At 39.3% G+C, this 24391-nt stretch overlaps 1 long non-coding RNA gene across 1 annotated transcript; it reads right to left on the reverse strand.

Moving 5' to 3' along the window:
• Positions 1–529: 529 nt before the first annotated feature.
• Positions 530–7368, reverse strand: LOC131987698 (uncharacterized). Its single transcript, XR_009395823.1, has 5 exons — positions 7277–7368; positions 6874–6980; positions 2229–2313; positions 1960–2033; positions 530–1147 (listed from the first exon to the last, which is right to left on the reverse strand). It is a non-coding gene; the product is annotated as an uncharacterized LOC131987698 (long non-coding RNA).
• Between the last annotated feature and the right edge of the window lie 17023 nt (positions 7369–24391).

Genomic DNA, 24391 nt, shown 5'->3' on the forward strand with positions numbered 1-24391 from the left:
TGAAACATATTCACCAACACATCTACCAAATTTCATGCTTTTATCACACAATGAACGATTGTTCAGCTAATCCGCCCCACTAACATGAAACAATGGATGGCAGAGAATTTTTTACAGCTCATCCAGGACAAAACCAAAGTTTTAATTATCGGTACAGAAGCACAGAGAGAGAAACTAACTATGCAACTCCAAACACTGAATTTTAACCCTTGTCAACAAGTTAAAACCTAGGAGTTATCATTGACTGTGATCTTAGCTTTGAGCCCCACATTAAAAATATTACCAAAACTTTTATCATCTTAAGAACATTGCCAAAGTACGACCGTTTCTCCCTCAAGCCAATACAGAGACATTGATGCATGCTTTTATCACCTGAAGATTTGACTATTGTAATGCTCTACTTTCTGGTCTTCCCAACAAAAAATTTGATTGATTACAGTTATTACAAAATTCAGCTGCTCGTCCGTTGACAAAGACCAGAAAGAGAGCTCATATTTCACCTACCGTATTTTCCTCAATTTAAAGCCGGGCCCCTATTAATGACCGGCCTCATTTAGTAACCGGGTGTAAAAACAATTTCAAGTTCGTGCTCTATTATGTGTTAAACTTCCCAAAACTCTTTTACTGAGCTTTGCTATGAATTTTGTCAAAAAACTGTGTATTCAACTTTATATCATCTACACTAAACAATGTAAAATTGTCCATTGCCAGCAAGTCCATTCTCCACCAACCTTAAAACTGCATAAATGAAAATAACACTCATGACAGAAGATCTAAGATTTTCACATGATTTTGTCAATTTTGTACATTTTTAAATACTATGTTGAAGTGTGACATAAAACTGTTATCCACAGAATAAGTGTCAAATATTCGGTAGTCCATTTCATCACCTGGTTTTAGTAAAGTCCATTCTCAATCAACCTTTACACTTTATGCATGAAAGTGACAGAGGAACCAACATTTTACCATAAAGAATCCACAAGGTATCGATGTTCAAAATGTACTTGATTTGCCAAAACATTCCCTCGTCAATTGCTGAGCTGTGACTCGATGCCGTCCACTTTCACAACATTCGGAGCTCTCCTAGTGAAGGCCATTTTCAAGTCTTCATCCGTCAACTGGATAGTTGAGTATGGAGTGGCAGGAACTATTCAAAACCAGAAGAAAAAAAGACAAGCAAATCAGATTAACATGATAGCCTTTCCACTATAAAATGTAATTTTACACTATATAGAATAATAAGCACATTTATTATCTACCTTGCTTGATTTTTATTGAATATTCTGTCTTTCTTTAGACATTGTATGGCTGAAATTGTTGGTTCTGATTAGAATGTGACAGTTCTGATGTGGAGTTCAGGCCCCATAATGTAAGATTTTAAATATTATTGTGCACAAATGCACTTGATAAGCATTTAATGAGCATTTAAAAAATATAGTTTTCAAATTCAGTTTATGTTGGTACCGAAGAAGTAATTTACTGGGCAATTGAATAATGGTTGAAAGCTAACAATTATATGGGACCATCCAGACAGTATTCAGCACGGCATAATTATCACTTTACTTACCTCTCACAGTATGTATGGAGTCATTATAGTACCAAAATAGCTGCACATGCATACAAAATTCATAAATGCGCAATTCAATTTGTGAATGGTACAAGAATCTGCAAATCTGTATTTAGAAAAACAGTTTGAGATGTACATTTGCAACCATTTGTAAAAATCTGATTACGCACACAAAGATTGAGATACGCATTTGCAGATCTTTTGCTACTATAATGGGTTTAAACATGAAATGAAATATTTGAAATGAATAAAGCATCCCTTTAATTTGAGATGTTTTGTTTTAAAATGTTACTTTTTTCTACCTACAATCTAAGGTTTCCTTAAATCAGGGGTCCTGTCAAGTATGTTTTGTGTTGTGAGGTCAACAAAAGATGCTTGCAGGATAGACATACCTTTATAATAAAGCACTCAATGTTCTCCTTGAAGATGTGTGGCAGAAAGATGAGGGTTGCTCTTAAGTCGATATCTGCAAGACATAAGATATACTTAAAAAAACAGCATTTGTATTTCCAACATTTTTTCTGATTCCAAAGTCTGCAAACTATGCATTTGGTCCACTGCAATTAGAATATGCTCAATTATTTAACGAGATTTATCTTAACGGCACATTCCAATGTCCTTAAGATTAGGCAGCATTATTTTTATTATTTAAAAACAGTACCTGGTAGATCCTCTGTGAGAGCCTCTGGTCTTGCTTCCAGGTAGAGTTTAGACAGTAGGGATTTCCCTCAAGCCAGATTGAGAACCTTTGATACAATACAATACAATACAATACCTTAGACATGCAAAATTAAAATTCTACAACAGTTAGCATTTCCTGTTGATATATTTAGCGCAGCAATTTCAGAAATCACACCCCAAATACATATGTAAAGTACATTACCACTACTATTACCCCTTTCAGTTAATTGTTTATTATTGATGTGAGCAATAAATTATGTCAATGTGGAACAGAGGCAGCAGATAACGTTAAAACTTTTGGGAGGCTGATTTCAAACAATGCGTTGGTTTAGAGCGTGTTTTAAAGACAACTACACGTTTTAATAAGTGTAATTTTATTCATTTTCATTAATTTGTTGGCTTAAGCCCGAGAGCCCCCGCCGGCGTGGGCAACAGCACCCCCTATAAATGAAAAACATCTCAGGGTAGTTAAACAAGCACGAATATAGTCATATAGAGAATAGAGAAAAAACTATTGAAAAATAAATTTGTAAACTGCTCCCGAGGCCACAAATGCCACTCTACATACATAATGTATACATAAAAATGTAGGAAAATTTGTCCTTTCATTCATTTGCTGAAGCTGTAAGACTTATAGTTTGGGCGTGGGACACACTGATGCTGCAGCCACACCCATACGGCCTCATAGACCGCCATGTTAAAAAGGGAAAACTCCTCCTAACAGACACTAGACCACACAAGCACACTGACAGATATTTAATGTATGGGGGCGACCATAGACGGATTATCATGACCACGGGCCCTGGACACAAACTCGCCACGGGCCCCTGCCTACACGCGCAAACAGTGCGCGCGCAACGCCGCTCTTCCCATTACGCACGCAACAACACCAGGCAACGCACAACCACAAAAAATTACTATCATTTTATGTCTGTATTGTTTAGCACCTACAGTGTACAGGATAATAAACACATAGACGGATTATCATGACCACGAGCCCCTGTCTACACACACAAACAGTGCGCGCGCAATGGCGATCTTCCCATTACGCACATAACAACACCGGGCAACACACAACCACACAAACTAACTGTCATTTTAGGTTTGTTTTGTTTGGCACCTGCCACGTACAGGACAATAAACATATTATGGGAGAGACAGCAAGCGTAAATAGCCAGCCATTGCAGTATTATGGACTAAAACACACTTTAATTAAAATATAGGTAACCATCTAAAACAAATCGTTAAAGTAATAAAGGAAACAATAATCAACATCAGTAAAGAGCCACAGCTAGGACCACACAAAACCACAGTGAAACTCACCTAAACCGCAGGCTTTTTCCTGGATTTCTTCGAGGAGAAGTCCTCTATGAGGTCATCAAAGTCCAAGTCTCGAACCAGTCCGGCCTCTATAGCCATGAGTGACAAACTGTTGAGGCGTCTCTGGGTCATTTTTGTCCTCAGTTCATTCTTTGTCCTGGCCATTTGAGAAAAGGACCGTTCTCCCTCGCAGTTTGTGACAGGAAGCGTTAGATACAGTCTTATGGCAATGTACACATTAGGAAATGTTGACTGTAATCCACAATCAAGTATTGTTTTCAGACATTTCGATGGAGACACATTCTGTCCGTCTGATCTGATGAAAGCTCTGAAGTGAATAAGTTCATTTCCAAGATTGCTGTCCAAGTCAGCGGGATAGGCAGAGGCAAGTGTGTTCGCTTTGTCAATTAACTCACGGTCAGATGCGTTTTCCGGCATGAAAAGAACACCAAACAGATCACACAGGTGCTTGTATGCATCAATTCTGTGGCTGAGACAGCTTACTAACTTATTGATAGCCACATTGAATGTTTCTATTTGGAATTTGCTTTTCCCATCAAATACCGCATCTTTTTCTGCGCTCTCATCCTCAAACCGTTTGCGCTTTCTGGTGCACTGGAGGTCATGTTTGTATGTCTGGCACACGCCTGGCACAGCTAAGGCGTCCCTTTCAAAGTCTGTGAAAAGACCTCTCTGTGCTGATACAAAATCACGCAGAGATATAAGAAGGTGCACAGCTGTCATGAGCTCTATGTCAGCTTTTTGGAGTTGTAAACTTGTCAGTTGAAATCGAGCCAGAATTGTATTCCAGAAATTAGTCATAAATGCAGTCTCCAGTTTATTTAATTTTACAGCGAGTGTGCTGGCCTCACTTCGGGTGTCTCTTTTCTCAGTTCCATCTTCAGCTATGCTCTCAAATGCCTCCCTTATTTTAACATAGTTTTGCCAAAGAGCTTTAGTAGAGTCAGCTCGGCAGCTCCACCGAGTGTTTGACAGTGATTTTAATGTTAAGTCAATATGAATATCAGAGTTCCGAAAAACTCGCTCCCACCGGTGAGTGGAGGCAGCGCAGAATGTGTACAAGGATTGTAATAAATCAAAATACTGTCCTACTTCTAGACTGCTTCCCTCTATGCTGTTTACACCCACTAAATTTAGAGAATGGGCAGCACAAGGCACATAGTGGATTAATGGGTTTCTTTGCTTCAAATGTGCCTGCAGCCCATTGTACCGGCCCGACATGTTGCTGGCATTATCGAATGATTGGCCTCTACAATTAGATAAATCCAGCCCAAGATTCTCCACCATGGCAGTCACACAATCTGCCAGACTTTGGCCTGTATGGCTCTGAATTGGCTCAAATGCCAGGAACCGCTCCACTACGTTACCTTGCTTGCTAACAAACCTGAAGATAAATGTTAACTGATCAACATGAGAGAGGTCGGGAGTGGAATCTACAATGACAGAGAAATATTTTGCATCACGGAGCTCTTCTGCAATTACTTGCCTGGTTTTTTCTCCCATCATGTCAATAAACTCTTCACATATTGTTGACGACAAATATGAGACGCTCCCTCTGCCCTTCTGGCCATATGTTTTAATATGCTCTGCCAGAAATGGGTCAAATACGGATATTAATTCTAATATCCCCAAATAGTTGCCGTTATGTGGTGATCCAATGAGCTCGTCATTCCCTCTGAATGCCAGTCCTCTTTCTCCTAAAAACTTGATCACTGCCACTACACGTCGGAGAACATCCTTCCAATATTCCCTCGCATCCCAAATTTGCTTCCTCAGGGCTGAGTCGATTGCGCCAGTTCCACTCATCCTCTGCATCAGTGTCAGCGTGTTGGACATATGGACTGGGCTCCTCTCGTGTTCTGAAATGCGATGTGGATGTTTCCAGTCGCAAAAGCCGTCCACAAATGCATTTTTTGTTCCCGCAAAAAGTTTGCAGGCAAAGCAAAACACATGGCCAGTTGATGGTGAATACATCAACCACTCTCGTGGTGCTAGTTGTCCATTAGGCAGGCGACTGCTCATCATGTCGTTGGTTAAAGAACGAACCCGACCACCTAGTCCGCAGTCTCTTGCCGATGCTGGGTATTTTCCTCTTCTGTTGTGAAATGAAGAAGGCCCTCTTTCAATGAGAACACTCTTTACTTTGTCACTGGATATATTTCCCCAACGCTGGATCAGTAACAGTTTCACACCAGGAGTCTTCATCTTCATCCCTCTGCTGTACGGCACTCTCATGTTCGATCCCGGTCGCCAACATCTCATCCTCCACTGGCGATGTGAGAGGACTTAGCTCTGGCTGGCCTAGCTCGGCCGCCGCCACCGCCCGGCTGCTGCCCGCCGTAGTTCTGCTAGCATTGTCCGGCGCTACAGTGTCTGTAGGAGGCTGCGCCGCGGCTCTACCACCACCAAATGCCTCCGGTAAACTTGAGCTAGTGGTGTTAGCATCCTGCAGGTCTTCCCCACCGTCAGTTGTAGCAGTGGCACCGCTGCTGTGGGTACCATCACCTTGCCCCATTTTTCTGATGAAAAATGTTGAGATGGATGGAATTTGCTGCAACAAAGCGACATCTTTAGCTTCTTTTTCTTTTTTTTGCTTTCTTTTAGCTGATCCACTCAGGGCGCGATTCTCCATTTTGAAAACGCACTGTACGCTTGACCCCCGGCGAACGTAGGTACGTCAATATGTGACGAGGTGAGTTGATTTGTTAATTTTTTTATTTTTTTTTATTGTATACCAAAAAAAAAAAAAAAAAACTCTGAAGGCCAAGGGCCCCCATTGGCTCTGGGGCCCTGGGCACACGCCCACTTTGCCCATGCCGTAATCCGTCTATGGGGGCGACGGGCCAGAGTCAGGCACACTCAATTTATCTAGAAATGTTCTAGTTATATGTGAATATTACATTTGATACTGAATTTGAAAGTAGGGCTAGCCTGTGAGCTAACGTTATATATTTATATCCAATCCTGCTGAGCCATTTGTGCAATTTTAATAGCTAAGACAAGAAGTTACCCCAAGGCGCCATTTTACATTTAACTAATGGACCGCAGTTGTGTATAATGCTGATTTCACCCGAGTGAGAGAAGGAACATTTTTGGAGGAAAGGCCTCCTTTTATATATATATATGTGTGTATATATGTGCCTTTTATATTATTCGACCATAGTTATTAAAAGTTGTATAAGTGTTAGCTGCGTTAGCTGCGTTAGCAGGCGGGCTATGTAACCGTTTTGATTTAGCTAGCGGCTAATGTGAAAAATGTTAGCACTCAACATTTTGTCACCTACCATTACACTGCTGTTACCTCTGAATCTCTGGGCTTCGACTTCAGTCACCATTACACCTGCCTCACCTAACTTCATTAGCAGGTCCTGGTTGTCGGCCGAATAATGTCCTGCTGGGACCAGAGGAGAAATTTCTGGAAACGGTCGGTTTTGTCAAGTGTCAGTACAGCAACCAATCACGTTTGCGCTACACGTGAAATGCACCAATCAAAAGCCGAGCTGTCTAAAGTACCCCAGCAACAGGCAAAGAGCTCTAGCATGTTAGCGTTTGCGAGTTGGCGCTGCGCCTGACGTCATGCGTTTTAACTTTGAATTTGAGACAAACACGTTAAACAAGCTGACTTTGTCCTGATTAATTTGACTGAAAAAAAAGTGTTAATGACAAGCGGAGTAAACGCAGACTTACCTGAGAGTAAAGCTGTCAGCTGTCAAAAACTCAGGAGAGACATCCATGAAGATATATCCACAGCATCAGTGTCCGTTAAATGCTGGCCGGCCGCCTGCTGCTATCACCGCACGCGTTTGACCTGCGAATGGTCTGTCAGGTAGTCACGGGGCTAATTTGAAATTAACGTTTAGGCTTCCCTGCGCTTTGTCTGCCAGGCTGTAGGTAGCTGATTTTACTGTGCATGGTTGACCGTGTGTGTGAATATCATAATAATATACAATATTGACTGGATGATTAGTAGTTTTTCATACCTGCAAATCTGCTAACAAAAAACATTTTATGTCAAGGCTACTCAAAAATGGTTAGAAGTTAAATTCTTTATTGAAGACTGAAGCAAACAGTGAAACCTTCACATTTAAAAAGTATAACTAGGCTACTGCTGAAGAAATACTAAATCATTATTTAAACAATAATTAATATTTAGGCTACTGCCATTTGTAGAGCTTAACACAGTCTAGTGTACCCCAACATGTTGAAGAAAAGGAACATATATGTACCTTTTACCACTTGGGTACATATTTGTACCTTTTTGGGCCATCAAAAAGGTACAAATATGTGCCATGTACAATAACTGGCCCTAGGGGGTACATTAGTGTAGATTGTACCTCGGGGGACAAAAAAGGACTCTTACTGTAGCCCTATTTCTGAGAGTATACTGTCAGAAAACAAGTTAATTAAATTGACAGCACAATGTTAACGTCTCTTTTTAGCCCATCATGGCTGTTTGTCTTAATGGGTCAAATTTTGGAACTCAAATTTGTAATTAAGGAATTATATTCATTTCAGAAGAATGAGAAAACCAGTTTGGTCTCGATTAGTGCTCATTTATGTCTAGGAGATGTAAATGTGACATAAAGGAGATCTCAACTTCAATTTTGCTTTGCTATGGGAAACGTCCTTCAAATAATAGCCTGCCCCTATTATTAGCCGGGTCCCAAACTGATTTTTTTATTAATAGAAGCCCCGGCTACTATTTGAGGAAATACGGTATTTTAAAGTTTCTGCATTGGCTGGCTGTGCGTTTCAGAATAGATTTTAAGATTCTTTTACTGGTTTATAAATCTCTTAATGGTCTTAGTCCAGCCTATTTATCTGATTTACTTTTATCCTATGAACCCTTGAGGACCCTCAGGTCTTCTGGGAGCGTTTTTTTAATAATACCAAAAGTTAGAACTAAAACCCACGGTGAGGCGTCATTTTCTCACTGTGGTATATATTATCATGCTCTACTTCTTAATTATTTATTTATTGTTTTATCTTTTTTTATCTATTTTTTTAAAAGCTTTTTATTATTATTTACTTTTTTCTCTTTTATTTTTTTATCTAATTCATTTCTAACCTGCCTCCAGTGTTTCTGCACTGCTCCATGTTTAGATGGCGCTTACTCAGTTTGTGTTTTGTTTTTACTAAGATGGGTGGGATGGAGGGTTGGGGATGGGCGGAGGGTGTTTGCTTGTTTCTATGTTTTGTTATTATTATTATTATTATTATTATCATCATTACTTTCTCCTTTTTTATGTAAAGCACTTTGTGTTGGGTCTCTCTTGTATGAAAAGTGCTATACAAATAAAGTCTGATTGATTGATTGATTGATTGATTGATTGATTGATTGATTGATTGATTGATTGATAGTACCAGGCATTAACTGGCACATTTGTTTTAACAAATATAATGATAAACACAAAAATAGCTCATGAGAGTTTAATGTAAGAGCTGATATCTAGCCATTTTCCATGGTTTTCTTGATAATAACCAAAATCATTATCAATATACAATAAACTCGTATGAGCTATTTTTGTTGTTATCATTATATTTGTCCGAACAAATGTACCTTTAGTTGTACCAGGCATTAAATGAACAAGAAAGCAAGGAGAAAACAATGGTGGTCTAATAATTTTTTCCATGACTGTACATCATCATGTTGGCCGTGTGGTGGTCGTTTTGTTGAAAGATCACTAACGGTCGAGAGGACTCATATCGTTACTGGGCTGTTTATGAGGGTATTGCTGATAAGGTAGCAACTAGCAACTCGAGTAATACATGTGTGCGGGGCAATTTCACCTTATGAAACTTAGGAAGTGGCGTAGGTAGTAATGAAGAAAGTGGTCAGCTGGACACTCTCGGAGACGCATCATACAAACAGGTGTAAACCCCAATGTGTCTCATCTGTCCACTTGTAATCCAATCGACCAAGAAACATTTTAAAACCAAGTGTAAACAGGATCATAGTTATGTTAAAATGTGAAGTTCAGCGATGTCTAAATCACATTGTTTACTCTTGTTTTCACATGGGACACAAACCCTGTTCTCCTGGGTGAAAGTACAAAATTTATAGTCCGCAGTCCGGAAAATATGAAATCTTAAAGTCACTCCTCGGTAAACAAAATGTGATAAATCTGCATTCTGTTCGAAAAGAATGAGAAAAGAAAGAAAGCGTTCACCACTAGTAGGTGGTACAAGCAATATTACTATTTTTTTAATTCTTTAATATAAATGTCTGAATATTTGTATTATGTGAATAAACAAACGCATCTGTTAGAAATGCTCCAAGACAACTGTCCAGGCACTGTCATCACTTAGCTGTTCATTATGGCACTCCTCCACCCCACCTCCAGTATTCTTCCATGCCGTTAACAAGAACAGAGCAGTCATTTAGTTTCCATTCCCACGCATTTAACGTCTTTGTAGTGAAAGAGAAACAATCTTATCAAGTACCTGCAAAAACTCACTCCAAAAATCTGCAGTTCATTTGCAGCTAATGTGGCCGCTGTGATGATTTGTTCCTTACGTGTATTTCGTTTCCACTGTTTATCATCTGCATTATTCATCGCACATGACTTCATAACTGGCACAAGACAACAAACAGCAAATAAACTTTGATTTTAGCAAATGCTCCGTGAACCGACACCTTTAACATAGCATCAGGGGAGAGGGTTTCACAGATAGGTCATCAAATATATCTGATGTTCTACATTCACTTTTCTCAAAGTTGATTAAAAGTGAAGGAAATTATTGTCCAAAGGGGTTTAGCGGTCAGTTCAGATTATCTCAAAATGTCATAGTCAATGTACAAGTCAGGCCCAACATCACAGATTTATTTTTGCTTACAACAAAAGGCCAGGGAAAGTCACACAAGGAAATAGAAAACTTTTGTGCGGGAACAACAGTATATTGTTAAATCTACCACACTGTTGGATAACGATTTGGTCCCACAGATATCCCCCAGTCAGTCTCCTCCTAAATAACACAATTCAATCCTCTGTGGTGAAACCCCCCACCCCCCCAACCCCATAGAAACCCCAAACATTTCTCATTTTAACTCACCCTGGACATGAGAGGCAGGTGAATGCCAAAAAAGAAAATGAAATATCTCTTTGAGCCCTGTGGATTTTTTTGTATGAATTTTACTGCTCTGGTCCTTAAATGTTTGCATAACCAATCAAAACCATTCACAGAATTACAGCCCTGAAAATCACAAGTGGTCATTGTTGTCGATCAGATAAGTGCCCTTACTCCTCTGTTGTTTTATCTATGATGCTCTTATCAAATTCTTCAGTTATACCGGCCTGACGACTTATTAACCGCAGTCATTGCTACATTTTGACTTATATAAAATTGTAACAATATAAAACTTTGACATTACCAACTTTGGCACCTTATTAAAAAGATGCTGATTCAACTATAGAATAGAATAGAATAGAATAGAACTTAATTGCCATTTGCATGGGTACAGATAGTAAAAGTACACTGGAATTTATTCAGGTTCCTTTCAGAGTCAGCCAAGGTACCAAAATATAATAATAAAAATAAAATTATACAATAAAACAGAATATAAATAACAATGTAAAAATACAAAGGTATAAATTACAAGGTACTATGCACTCCTTCCCTGACTATTTGAATTCAAGCCATTAATCTAAAAGTTTTCTAATGCAACTAACTGCAAACTGGTAACAGATGGAGGAAATTTCCATACTAATAATATTATAAATATCTGAAAATAAACAGGATGAGATGGCAGCTGCAGGATATTAAGAGAAACCTTCATTATATGAGCATGTGATGCCGTATTTTGTTGAGTCTGTCAGCTTGTTTTTGAGTCTGTAGTCTGTGTAGTGTTAACATGCAGACATTCTGTTTAGTGTCCTTGCTAGTCGGGGTCTACTTGAGAAGTTTTCATGTGTTTGGCATATGTTTTTATGAAATGTTTTCCTTTTTGCAGTGTTTGTGCCTCAACAATTCAGGCAGCAACTATTTGGCTTCTTTATACGGCTCTGTTGCCTTATGTTTCTTTGGGACTCAAAAACTTCAGGGGGACCCATTACACTCATTTTTATGTTTAATGTTCAAAATACAAGTTATTTTTGTCATACAGCCCATGGCGGCTGCACTTCTATAAGACGTAGCGCAGGTCTCTTTAAGTTCCCTTATCTCTGATTGGCTGCCTTTTCTGGGCTTTCCACATATTTGCTTTCGCCAACTTTACCACGGTCATGGTATAACTGAGCATAGCAGAACTCTATACCATGAACAAACAAACACCAATTAAAGCTTCTAAGTCAGAAACAACGAAAATATAGCAGATATACTGTATCATCCAAAACTGGGGAGAAATAAGCAGCGTCGGCAAGCAAGATAGCATATTTCCCTGACATTAGCATGTAGCTACATGTAACATTGCTTATAATGTAAACACTGCAGGAATATGCCTGGAGCAGATTACCATAGCCAAGAGTAGAGAAAAAAAACTGTTGGAAAGTGTCCTTGTCTAAAGAGCCTGCCATGTTGCACTGCCATGTTTTTTATAGTTGCCCAGAATGGACAAAACAAACAGTGGCTCTGTTCATGTAATGCTGCTTCACCCATTTTTTATCTTCTGGTTTTAAAGCTTTAAGCCCCCTTCTGGCAGTACAAATACACTGACGATGTTGACCTTGTCTCAGCTCCTCACAGCTGATAGAAAACATCTACACAAATTTCCAAATAGACTTTTTTTTTTATATAAACTGCTCACATATTAGGAATCTTTCTTGCCTGAAAAATGGAGAAACTTAATAACAGCTTACTTTAAGCTTAAAAACAGCTTTTTTGACAAGTAAAGGATAATAAAACTGTAAACGCCAAACATAGTTTGACGCAACTGACGCAAGATTTACAATTTGGAAGCAGCCTAGTTCAGGCACAGAATTAGGTAAAGAGACGTTACCTGAACGCCACTGTGGGTTCTCTACATGCTTGGAAAGGGAGGGATGGGGGGAGGGATATTCAGTAATCTGCAACCTTACTGCTGGATGCACAGAATCATACTTCCAGGACCTTTATTGTTGAAAGTTCACCATGGCTGACACCTTTGACAATCTCAAACACAGTTTTGCAGGATTTTTGTATTATAAGATTTTTTGGGGTTTTTTTGTCCACCAGGTGTTTATCAGGCAGAAGGAAGAACAAAAGATCCTCTCTCTAGTATAAAATAAACAACAATATGCCTTATTATTCCATTCATTCCACTTTTGGTTAGCTCTGTGGCTCAGTAAATCTGGGGAGGACGAGCCCGGTGGCGTGACCACCCTGTCGGACAGATTAGCATGCTTATAGCCAGGAGCAGCCTGGCAGTAATTCAGACTGTCAGCTGTGGCCAGGGCACATCTTTCTGCTAATGCTGGGGGATTATCACTGACTTATGGACGAACAGAAGAGAGAGAAAAAAAGAAATCACAACTGCCTCTGCAGCTCCATAATTCATCTGTAATTGTAGCAGCCGCGATGACTATCACTAATAGCTACAGATGTTGTTAACATGGTGTATGGTGTCTGCAGGATGATATCATTGTTGAAATCAAGCTGAATTCATTCGCCTGCCACAGACGAGTTATGCTTTTAATAACGAGAACATTTAAACAGGTTTCAAGAGGAGATGAAGTACGTATGAGGAGTGTTAGCTTTAGTAAACTTTCAAAGATGTATTTACGCTGGACCTAACAGCTTTTTACTCATTTCTGCTTTATTAGAATATAATGGAAAGGGAAAAAATACAAGAAATGATGACAAAGAGGATGATGAAAGTGTGCTGATGCTTGCCAGTTTCATACACACGTGCCATTCCACCAGGATGCCTCATTGTGGTAACATTTTTGAGAAAACCTTTAATCTTCACTTAATAAAGCAGGATTAAATGCAGTAGCCGCATTAGTCTGTGTCTCTCCAGCTCGCAGGCTTCCTCCTCTCAACTCTCAGGCACATGTGTTGTGAATTAGCCTGCTGGCAACAACTGTAATCTGGAGTCTTCCTCCGATGGACGTGGCCCAGGCAGACTTTTACTCATCCCCTGCTGACAGATCTTAGTGGAAAGTCTGTGTCCAGTTATGCTGTAAAAACACTCAAAGTCCAAACTTGACCAGAAATGATCAGCAAGAGAAACAGGTCAGTAGCTATGATACCACCCTGACATCAGGATGGGATTATTAATGTTGTTACTGTACATCAGAGCTTGAGGGGAAGAGAGCTCTCTTTATAGGAAACACAAATATTTCACCTTACGCAGACTGCCTGTCCATTAAACTAACCTGTCAGCAGTTATCAACGCTAGTGATAGCTACATTATTTCCTTGTTAGTTTTATTGTAACTTTTGCCTGATCTGTACGTCAAAGCACCTCATTAATAAAAGCTCCTTGTAGCATGTGTTTCCAATTATTCCCATCATCCACTCGCCACCGTGGTGCGTGATGTGGTGTCTTTGAAAATTCGGTGACAGCTTTATGGCCATGTTGTGAGATGCGCAAATGAGTAGGTGAGTGATGACTTATGTTCAACACACCCAGGGCCCCAAGGTTGTTCAAATGCTCTGTGCAGCCTCCAGAAGATTATAGCTCCTCCAGACACCTGCTCCTGCTGATTTACTGTTTTTAAAGTGCAGCTTACCAGAATTCATCTAATTTACTCCCAGAGTTACTGTAAGATAATGAGCGACTATAGCCAGCCAACTGAGTAAGACATGAATGTCACTGATGTCACCTTACTTGTAAGTACAGCTGCTCCTTTGGCCCAATCAGGGTGGGAATAAATAGGATAAATGACAGTAGATTCTGACAGTATCTTCTGTCAACACCAGCTTTATACTGTATAAAAAGTTCCTTCAGCTCATGAAATCCCTGCAGCATGACTGATATGATAAAGCCGCAGAAAAGATGCACTATAGGGCAGTACCATTACTATGTTTACCGTCAGTAAATGGCTTTGAAACACATTATAACCATACAGATCTACAAACTTCAGACTGCTCAGTTACAACTCGACACTCAGCTTGGTTTATGAAGAAGACCTCATGTTACAGGATTCTTTCCAACTTTCTTCATGATAACAACACCTGCTGATCCATATTCACCTTCATAGAGCTCTTAAGTCTAATTTCCACTGGGTGCAAAATATTAAACATGGAACCGTACAACAAAATTAGGCTACCTTCACTGTAGTAGACTAACTCACTCCGGCCTGTGTGCACAGCCTGAGAGCAGGACGAGAGCTTGATGATCCGCTAAATGGGCAGCAAGTCCCTAAAAGCGTCTAAAAAGTTGGTGCTTTTAATTAAACATTTGTGACTGTAGCTTGGGACGCCAGGCCGAATGCTTAGTGTCTACCAGTAGTCTAGTACCAAAAATTTGGAATTTGTGACTCTGTGAATGAGAGCGTGATTGTCTGTCTCTATGTGTCAGCTCTGCAATAGTCTGGCGACCTGTCCAGGGCGAACCCCGCCTTTCGCCCAATGTTAGCTGGGCTCCAGCCCCAGCAACTGGTGTGCGGATAAGCGGTTAAGGATAATGAATGAATGTATCTGAGTTTGTGAGAATATGTAGAATATTCTTACAGACATTCCTGTAATTTTTTGTAACGTCCCCGGTATTTTCAGATTATGTTAATTTATCAAGATCTGATCACAAGTGGTCACTAAAAATTCCTTTGATTCTAGTATGGAGACAGTGGTTAAGTACTTTGTTATTTTGTTATTTTGTCAACTTGAATGAAGCAGTTTTAGATATCACATCAAATATGAAGCCATTATCGCAATAAGACAATGGTTATAGGGATAGTGTTGATTGTGTGGGGTTGTATTAGGTACTTACCCACATCAGTGTATTAACCTGCAGGAGATGATGGTCTGTGTGTTCTCGATTTGGAGAACCAAACGCTTGCTTCAGGCAGAAACAAATGAATGTTTTGCTGCAGACCGGGACTGACACAAAATGTATTTTAACCACCTAAACAAAGCCACACCATACGAAATGTACCTTTTTATGTGTTCGCTATATTTACATGATGTCCGCCAATTTTTGTTGCTATCCACAGCCGTTTCGTTTGGCACCACTTTTGCTCAACCGTAGAACTCAACCTTATTCTTACGCATTCTGACCAAAACATAAGCTTCGCGCACTGCTGCAGATCAGCTAAGTGCACTTCTGTGTAAGAACATGGAAGTTCTACAGTGTACAGTGATATCTTTTACAACTGAATCAATCCATTGTATATACTGTGAAAAAAAGTACCTCTCTGGACTCACCTCTCCAGACAAAACATGAAAATAAACCTCAAGTATGTCAGATGACAGATAGAAGAAGACAGCAACATGTACATTACACAGCATGCACAACGTAAAAAATGTTAACTCTGAAGTTTGTGAGCATCCCAAACGTCTCTTCCACTGCTTCCCTCGATGGCCGTAACTCAGAATATCCATCCTGGCAATCACTGGGAGCAGTATGGTAATTTCATTTCTGAATCTTATGGCAAACCGCAACGCAGAAACGATCTGCGCTTGTCTGCCTTTCTCCCGTTACATGATGGTTGCTTGATGTCTACATGAACATGTGGCAACACTTAGAGATCTTTTTCCACTGGTGCGAGAATCTGTCATGCATTTTTTTTTCTTTCCACTTCATGGAGTTCAAGGCCCTTAGGGTTTACCAAATAGTATGGAAATGTAAACTTGTGTATTCTGAATATAAGTTGTTTACAAAGACACTGTGATTGCAGCATCGCTTCAGAGTCAAGCAGACCAAAGTGTACCAACAAGAACATCTTGTGATGGATAAAGATATTATTTACCTTGATCAATATCAATATCTTCATGTTTGATACTTAAAGCATTGTACTGTCTGTTGGATATTTATCGTTTTGAGTATCCAGTGTGCCATTTGTACTGTCATCTTGCTGTTCACTTCACCAAGTCAATTATTTTGTATGACCAAGGGACCTGGAAAGTGAAGCCAATGCAGAAGTGCCTCAAGCCTGCATTCCTTCGAATGGCCAGCAGGGGGCGACTCCACTGGTTGCAAAAAGAAGTCAGATTGTATAGAAGTCTATGAGAAAATTATCCTACTTTTCACTTGATTTATTACACCAATAAACATTTTCCTAATTACTTTTTGGTCTCCATCTTGAGTTTTAGTCTTCTTAAATACAGCAAGATGCTCATTTTGTAAATCATAGCCCCATATAGAGTAAAATTCTTTAATATTGACAGGTCTATATCAGGGCTACCTGTCAATAAGATAGAATGGTGGCAATGGTTATACAGGCAAGTTGCACATTTAAATAGCTGTGAAATTGTTTTTTGGTATCGGCCATGATTTTTGTCTTCAAACTTTGACCCTTTCGCAACGTTTGCACATCATCAAAGCTAACGGTACATTTGGTTGTACTAAAAGACGCTCTTAGGAGTCACATTGTATTATAACAGTGATTTCGATCTGTTCACCGAGGCAACATTTGGTCCCTATATATGGATCTGAACGCCTGCCAGACAGTTAGACTATGTTTTGCATTGTAATCTTATAATTGAAAACTAAAAAGAAAAACCAATCTCTTTAAACAGTGAAAGCTTATTTATTACTTAAAACACATAAATAATAATTGTTCACATGATTAACCGTCCTGTAAATATTATGATAAAATAGTTTGCTTCGGATCATGGAAACAGTATAACTATTGTTTGAACTTTCGGAGATTGGTTTAAGTAATCTTTATTTTTAAAATATAATCCTGTTATTGAATAAATGGAAGCTTCAGGGAGTGTTTAGTTTATTGATATTGATACATAATGCTGTTTTCATATAACAACTGTGTTTAAACACAAACAGCAGCTTTACAGGCTTGCAGTATTGTAGGTACTGTAAAGCATGTGGATAATGATTTATTGCTATGAATGTGTGTGGAAGGCATCTCATCTGTGGACATTATGAGTCACAGAGCCCAGATGGCTGTAAGATCCTGCCTCTACAGGTAGTGAGGCCCGGCGGTGGCAGAACTGGCTGTCTGGGAGAGCGGCACCATGGAAAGTGTGGTTTCGTGGTTCATTTGAAAGGACAACAGGGCAAGGCCAACAAAGGCACCTTTAGTTTTACTGGAGCTTTGGTTACAGAACACTTAGGCGAAGTCTGAATATCTTAATCCTGGAAACCCCTCCGACCTGTGGATGCCTAGATCCATAGTTCTTGATTCATGCATTGACTATTCTATCAATAATTTTTCTCTAAATCATGTGTCAACCTATGTTTTTACGGCCTACAATATATAGGTTATACAGTAGGTTCCCCTACACCCACTCCAGATCTTTTATTTTGAAAGAGCTGCCTAACTATGCCTATATAATAACAAGTGTAATATAATTTATGCACTCAGTTTTGAATTAAGTTGCTGTTTAAGGCTCTGTGGTGTTTAAATACATTGAGGAAAATGTTTGTATGAAGTGAGAGCGGTCATGGTTGCCATCATAAAGTTAGCACCACAAAAATGAGCTGTTGCCCTCAAGCTCTCTCTCTTTTTTTTTTTTTTATGAAACAATTTCCACCTATAAAATCAAGTTCCAGGAAACAACAGCATTGTTTGGAGTCAATGAATCAGAGGAATATGAGATTTTACAAGGCTGTGCAGCCGCTCATGGAAAGCAAAGTCAAGTAGCTGTTAATGCACGATGAAGACCAATGAACTATATAGTATTTACATTACATTGTTGTTGCAGTACAGTAACAGTTTATGTTAATTATTTCTCTCTAATGAAAGACTGTATGTTATGAAACTTCATATCCTCACAAGTCCACAAAGCCTGATATTAGGTCACCGTAGCAAACTGTCGCCTGCACTAATTGAAATCATCTTTTAGCAGCGAGACCAACTATGGCAGCTTTCATAAATCATCTACTTCATGTAACTACTGTATTTATTTTGTCTTTTCGTTTTACATATCAAGTTTAGAAGCCATGTCCTGTTCATTTTTCCCAGAGCTTAAGGCACTTATAGGCCACTCTCTGTATTTCCACCGGGTTGTCACACTCTGCTACTTTACTGTTGTACATTAAGAAATAATTGGATCATTATTAATGCCTGTACTCCATTTAACAGCAATAATAATAATTAAACACTGTCAGTGGACCATGGACTGTTCCAGAAACTCAACTATGTTTCTACAACTGTGTCTGCTGTGTACTTTGTAGGATTTAATCCATTAAAACATGAAGTGCTACAACAAATTATTGATATATTAACTTTCTATGTAATCCTATAACTTGGTATAGAAGTAAAGCCAAAGACTTAAACCTGCATTATTCTACAATTCTACAATGTCATTTAGCAGACACTTTTATCCAAAGCAATGTGCAAATGAGAGTTAATACAACACAAGCAAGGATGAAGTCAAGAAAAATAGCAACAGGAAGTGCTGTGGGTTAAGTTTGAGAGTCTCCAGTCTCTTCTTAAAGATTGAGAAGGACTCCACTGCTCCAACACCGGGGCACTATGAGGAGGAGAAGAGTCTGGTTTGAGACACAGGAGGAGCCAGACGTCTTTCACTCGAGGAGCGTAGTGGACGGGAGGGTTTGTGGACCTGAACAAGGGAGTTCAGATAAAAAGGGGCTGTGCCCATTGCTATTTTGTAGGCAAGAGACATTATTTCAGATTATTTCTAATGACCATCAGGGGCGACTCCACTAAAGAGTGGGATTGTATAGAAGACAATGAGAGAATTACCCTACTTCTCACTTTATTCATGACCTCAGTAGCAAACCTTTGCTTTCTTTTTTGGTCTCAATCTCTAGATTAATCTCTTTTTTTACTACAGCATAATATTCTTTTGTACAAAGCCCACTTAATGTTAAGCTGGGGAACATTGGACCCACAGATCATAGATACCATAATTTCCGTAATCAATACATCTGTATTCCACCAGGTGCATCTACCCCACATTCCATCCCACATTCTGGATGCAATACAAACCAGAAGCGGCTCTCCGTTCTGCTCCACTGAAAAACATTTTTGATGGAAGACGGGGAGCATTGCACAGGTCAGACAGGAAGTGGAATGGCTCGAGAATCCAGTAAATTTTCCAAATGAAAACCCTTCTTACTAGCATCCAAACCTTTTAAATCCTGATCGTATCGTAACACATCACATCCGTGCCCGGTGGAATACAGATGTTACACCTGCTTGGCATCAACATGTTAGCATGCTGAGGTTAGAATGCAGCTCAAAGCCTTACAGAGGTGCTTTGACCTTTAGACAGGTTTTGATCTCTGTCTGTCTCTGAAAAAATAACACGAAGCATATATTCCTAGAGGCCTGGCAGTCTGTCACCAGATGAGGGCATCTCCTCCGATGTTTTTATCCAAAACTCACAAAAGGAGAAGTTTATTGCAGAAGCTCTGACACTGATTTAAGCCAGGGCAGAAATCATAATCAATTAGGCTTTTGAGTTAAAAAGGTTCTGGAAAATGTAGGGAAGTACAACATTTAAACACTGTCAGTGGTTCTGGGCCCCACACACTGCAAACTCTCTGAGGCTGTATTTCTCCTTTACCATCTATTTCCCATTGAGTGCACAACAAAACATTCAGGCTTAAGCCCAACAGATGCTAAGATAACCATCAAAGACCAGGTTGTGTAAAAACCAATTAAGTAATCAAGACTAGACATTTCTCAAACCCAAAACTCAAGGCAGGAAAGCTGGTAGTGTTTGCCCTTGACTTGAGCACAAATTCAAACACTCTGTGCTATTTTCAGCATTAAAACCTCCTTCCTAATGCTAAATTAAAGAGTGAGTCAGGATGTGCTATTTACGCGGGGTAATGAGAAGCATTCCCCGACACTGTAGCTGACTGAAAGCCAGCAGGCTGCTAACCGCACTCTGAATGTACACGTGATGTCATGTACGGATGGATACAATCATGAGGCTTCAACTCTGCTCCTGTAGCCTCTGAAACATTTGGTCACTCAGGCCTTTTTTGAGCATGCAAACCACAATTATAATACGCAGTAATCCTCCATAATAACGATAACAGGAGGAGGTATTAGATTTTACAGCCTGTGGCATTTCGGCCATGAACAATACTGAGGATCTCTCCCACACAGTGACTCTTTATCCTTGTCACACAATGCAAGTGCAATGAGGTGCTGACATTTCTGCTAAACCTATAATTGCATGGTTGTCATGCTGGTCACTTAAACAGAAGGTTCAGATGTGAAGTGATCAACTTTCTGGCGTGTTTCATCCAAGTTTCCTTTTATGAAAGTATCAAGACACAGACCTGTTTTAGTAATGATGACTTCAAACTATGTAACAAGCTGAGACGGTCAAAAGGTCAGAGAAGAATTAGGCTCAGACCACCAGCACAGGAAAGTGTTGTTCTTTGTTCAGTTGAGTAACCTTTGTGGCCACGGTACCCATTAAACCCTGAGTATGAGCTACAACTGCCCTGAAGCTCACATGTTGCTGAGTGGCACTTTTGTGGTTGTGGTTAATGGGTAGACGGTGCTCAGAGGAAAAAAAAAAAAAAAAAAAAGACAGAGGATTGGTCATGCCTCTCGTTCTCTGTGTCGGAGCCAAAACACCAGGGATTCCTCCGTCCTGGGTGCCATGGCTCTCATTGTTAACTAGTGCTGTAATGGCTCGTAATTGCATTCGTGACTGATTTTCCCATTGTTTAAATGCTGAAGTTAACAAAATGACTGTCTGGGAAAAAACCCAGCACACAATAATGCATGTAACCCAGGGCAAGGCTTTTACTCACTCTTGGCAGTCATGAATGCATTTCAATACACATGAAGTAAAACTGTTTAGGATGACTCCTAAGCTACAAAATATTCCCCTGAATCCCAATATTGCTGAGGTTATGAAATAGTTGCATGCAGAGGAAATATGATTCAAAAGAAGGATAAGCTGAATTTTTTACGCATTTGAGCAACAATCTTATTCACCTCTCATCCTCAACATATGTGAAGTGAATGGATTTGAAAGTTTGTTGATATTAGTTACATTTCTATAAGGATTTTATTTCTTATACAATTTGTGATATTGTGTGTTTACTTTTATAAATATTTTTTATTCATATAATTCATTTAATTTGCACTTTGTAGTTTGTTTTTAATAAAAAAAAATATTTTTATTGATCGCCCTGCCCATCTTTGAATAGATAAGGCAAAAATTACCCAGTACTAATAAACCAACATTTGCATTCATTTTGAAGCTCTATTTTGGTCTCCACCAATGCTGAGGAAAATATCTGACTCAAATGCTACATTGTCTTTGTCCAAACTGGAAACAATATTCAATACATTTCATGGCTTTAATGAATATGAACCAAAACAATAAATAGTCACATGGAGGAAATATGATTCAAAAGTAGGATCATTTCACAGTTGGTCGATATTAATGACATTTGTATAAGGATTTTATTTCTGATACAATTTTTGATCATGTATGTTTTGTATGTATTTTCATTGATTATTTTGTTTTTGTTGCACTTTGTAGTTTAATAAAACACAAAAAAAACAAAAAACGGTAAATCTAATCGGACATTTTAATTTTATCTATCTATCGCCCAGTACTTCTTTTAAACAAAACGCAACCAAACAGTTGCCTATTTACATACCCAGTACTTACACAGCAACATTTGCATTCATTTTGGAGTCGTTTTAGGAAACGCTATCTTGGTCTCCACCAATCCAGAGCAAAATATCTGGCTCTTTAACTGCTGAATGCTTTGTCTAAAAATTGTTTTTTCTGTTGGTCCATCAGCTAAAGCAACCACTTTCACATTTCACACTGTCAATTGATTCATTGTTAATATAAAAAAATATTGATAAGTTCAGCTTTAAAGACATTTACAGTTTGGATTTGTCATGTAACCCAAAAAACTTCAGTAACCCCAAACTATCCAGCATGAAGACAGTTAAACCAATTCTACTCTGCTTCTCATGGACTCAGATAACCTCCGTCTTCATGCTGAGTGAGTAATAGGTCTAAAAGACTCTAATTACATGATAGCACCATTTACACAGGTGCTGTCCTGTTTTATTAGGGGAAGCAAAGGAAAAAAGCACAAAGCTGAGCGTTGGATTGAAGAAAAATGATTACTATCATGTTGGGAGGAGGTCCTTCCTTCCTCTTCCTCTCCTAAAAGCATATGGGAGCGCCAGATCTTCTCAGAGAGCGACCTCAAGTCCCGCCGGCGTCATCCCTCAAAAAGAGGTTTAAAGTAATTAGGAAAAAATTCTGGTTGTCTTTTGCTTCTGTGCCATTAAATGGTATTGGCTTGGAAGAATGTGATCTTTCACCCTCTGTTCACTGTAGCTTCAGCTAATTTGAGAAAGGAGAATAGCAAGAGCATTATGGTTAGAAACAAAAAACGTAATAATCTTGATTCCTGGCAATGGTTCTGGGAGTGTGGGTCTTTGTACCCCCATAGTTTATGGTGTAATGCTGGGGTGAGCTTTTTAATTTTCCATCAAAGACAAACCCCAAACGTCCAGAGCCATCGCATGAAACAGGAATTGGTTTGCATGTAATTACCCACAGGAAAGTTCACAGTCTCTCTTCTTTTGCATCGTTGCCATGTTCCCAGACATTTGAGTAAAGCATTAATCATATACTACTCAGGTCAAACAGGACACAGAGGTACTTACCAAAACAATTTATGACAGCATGAAAGCTAGACAAAACTGCCCTCTACTTTTTGTCAAAAGAAAACTTGTAATTTGGCTTCTGTTTTTGCTTTGCATCTACCTGCTATGTAGTTATTTTACTGGCATGATGTTATCTTGGAAGTTAAAGAATCGCCCATACCTTATTCTGACAAAAAATGACCATTTAGACATCAACAAGACTTGCAGCCTTTGACGTAAGTGTCTCTGACAGAAATCATGTAATTCAAGCTAAACCTAAATTTGCCAAAAACACAACTAACCCAAGCCTGGGAATAATAAAAAGCCATGTGAGAGTGAAAGAGCCGAATGAATGAAGGCCATTGGCCCCGTGGTTCATTTGGTACCATGCTTTACCAAAACCAAACCCAAAATGATAGAAAGCACTTGAGCCTGGTTTGACATCATTATGTAAGATCGGTGCCAAAACAATATTCACCCTTCTGCTATTTCTGGTTTCCCAAAAAAAGAGGTTTTACTGGAATGATTGCGGAAAATGACACAACAGGAACGTCTTAACTGTTTCCAATGATTCATGATTTTTTTCTCTGAAGTTTGATGTGATAGATTGTAATTACAAAGCGTCTATAAATGACCAGTTACGAGATGTTTTGACGGGGTGGAAAGAGGGGACAAATGCAATAAAAATGTGAGATACACAGCTGTGTTTCATAGGTACACATGCAAATTTGGGCCAAGGAAAAATAACAAGAGAAATACACTGCATATCCTGAACTTTCTGATCAAATCCAACAAAAGCACTGGTAGTCCTGAGCACCAGTCCTAATATAAGACACAAAAAAGTGACTACAGCATCATTATCATCCGACAGATTGCCTGGCCTTTCCCCCCTCTACCTAAATAAAGAGCAAAAAGAAAGAACTCCCTGCTCCCAAAGGCTGGAAGTTAAACTTTCATAGCAGATGGAAAATGTGAGTGGATGAAGAGCAAACAGTGGAAAAATTTCCGGCTATGGTTTGAGCATTTCTAATTGAAGCAGACAGTGCCCGACTGCACAGACAAGGATCCCATTTTCTGTACATACTTCACAGCAGGCATGGGAGCCTTTCAGGCCACGAATAAATAAATCAATAACAACTTAAAGGTGT

This window comes from Centropristis striata, chromosome 16, assembly GCF_030273125.1.
Source record: "Centropristis striata isolate RG_2023a ecotype Rhode Island chromosome 16, C.striata_1.0, whole genome shotgun sequence".
NCBI classification, from domain to species: Eukaryota; Metazoa; Chordata; class Actinopteri; order Perciformes; family Serranidae; genus Centropristis; species Centropristis striata.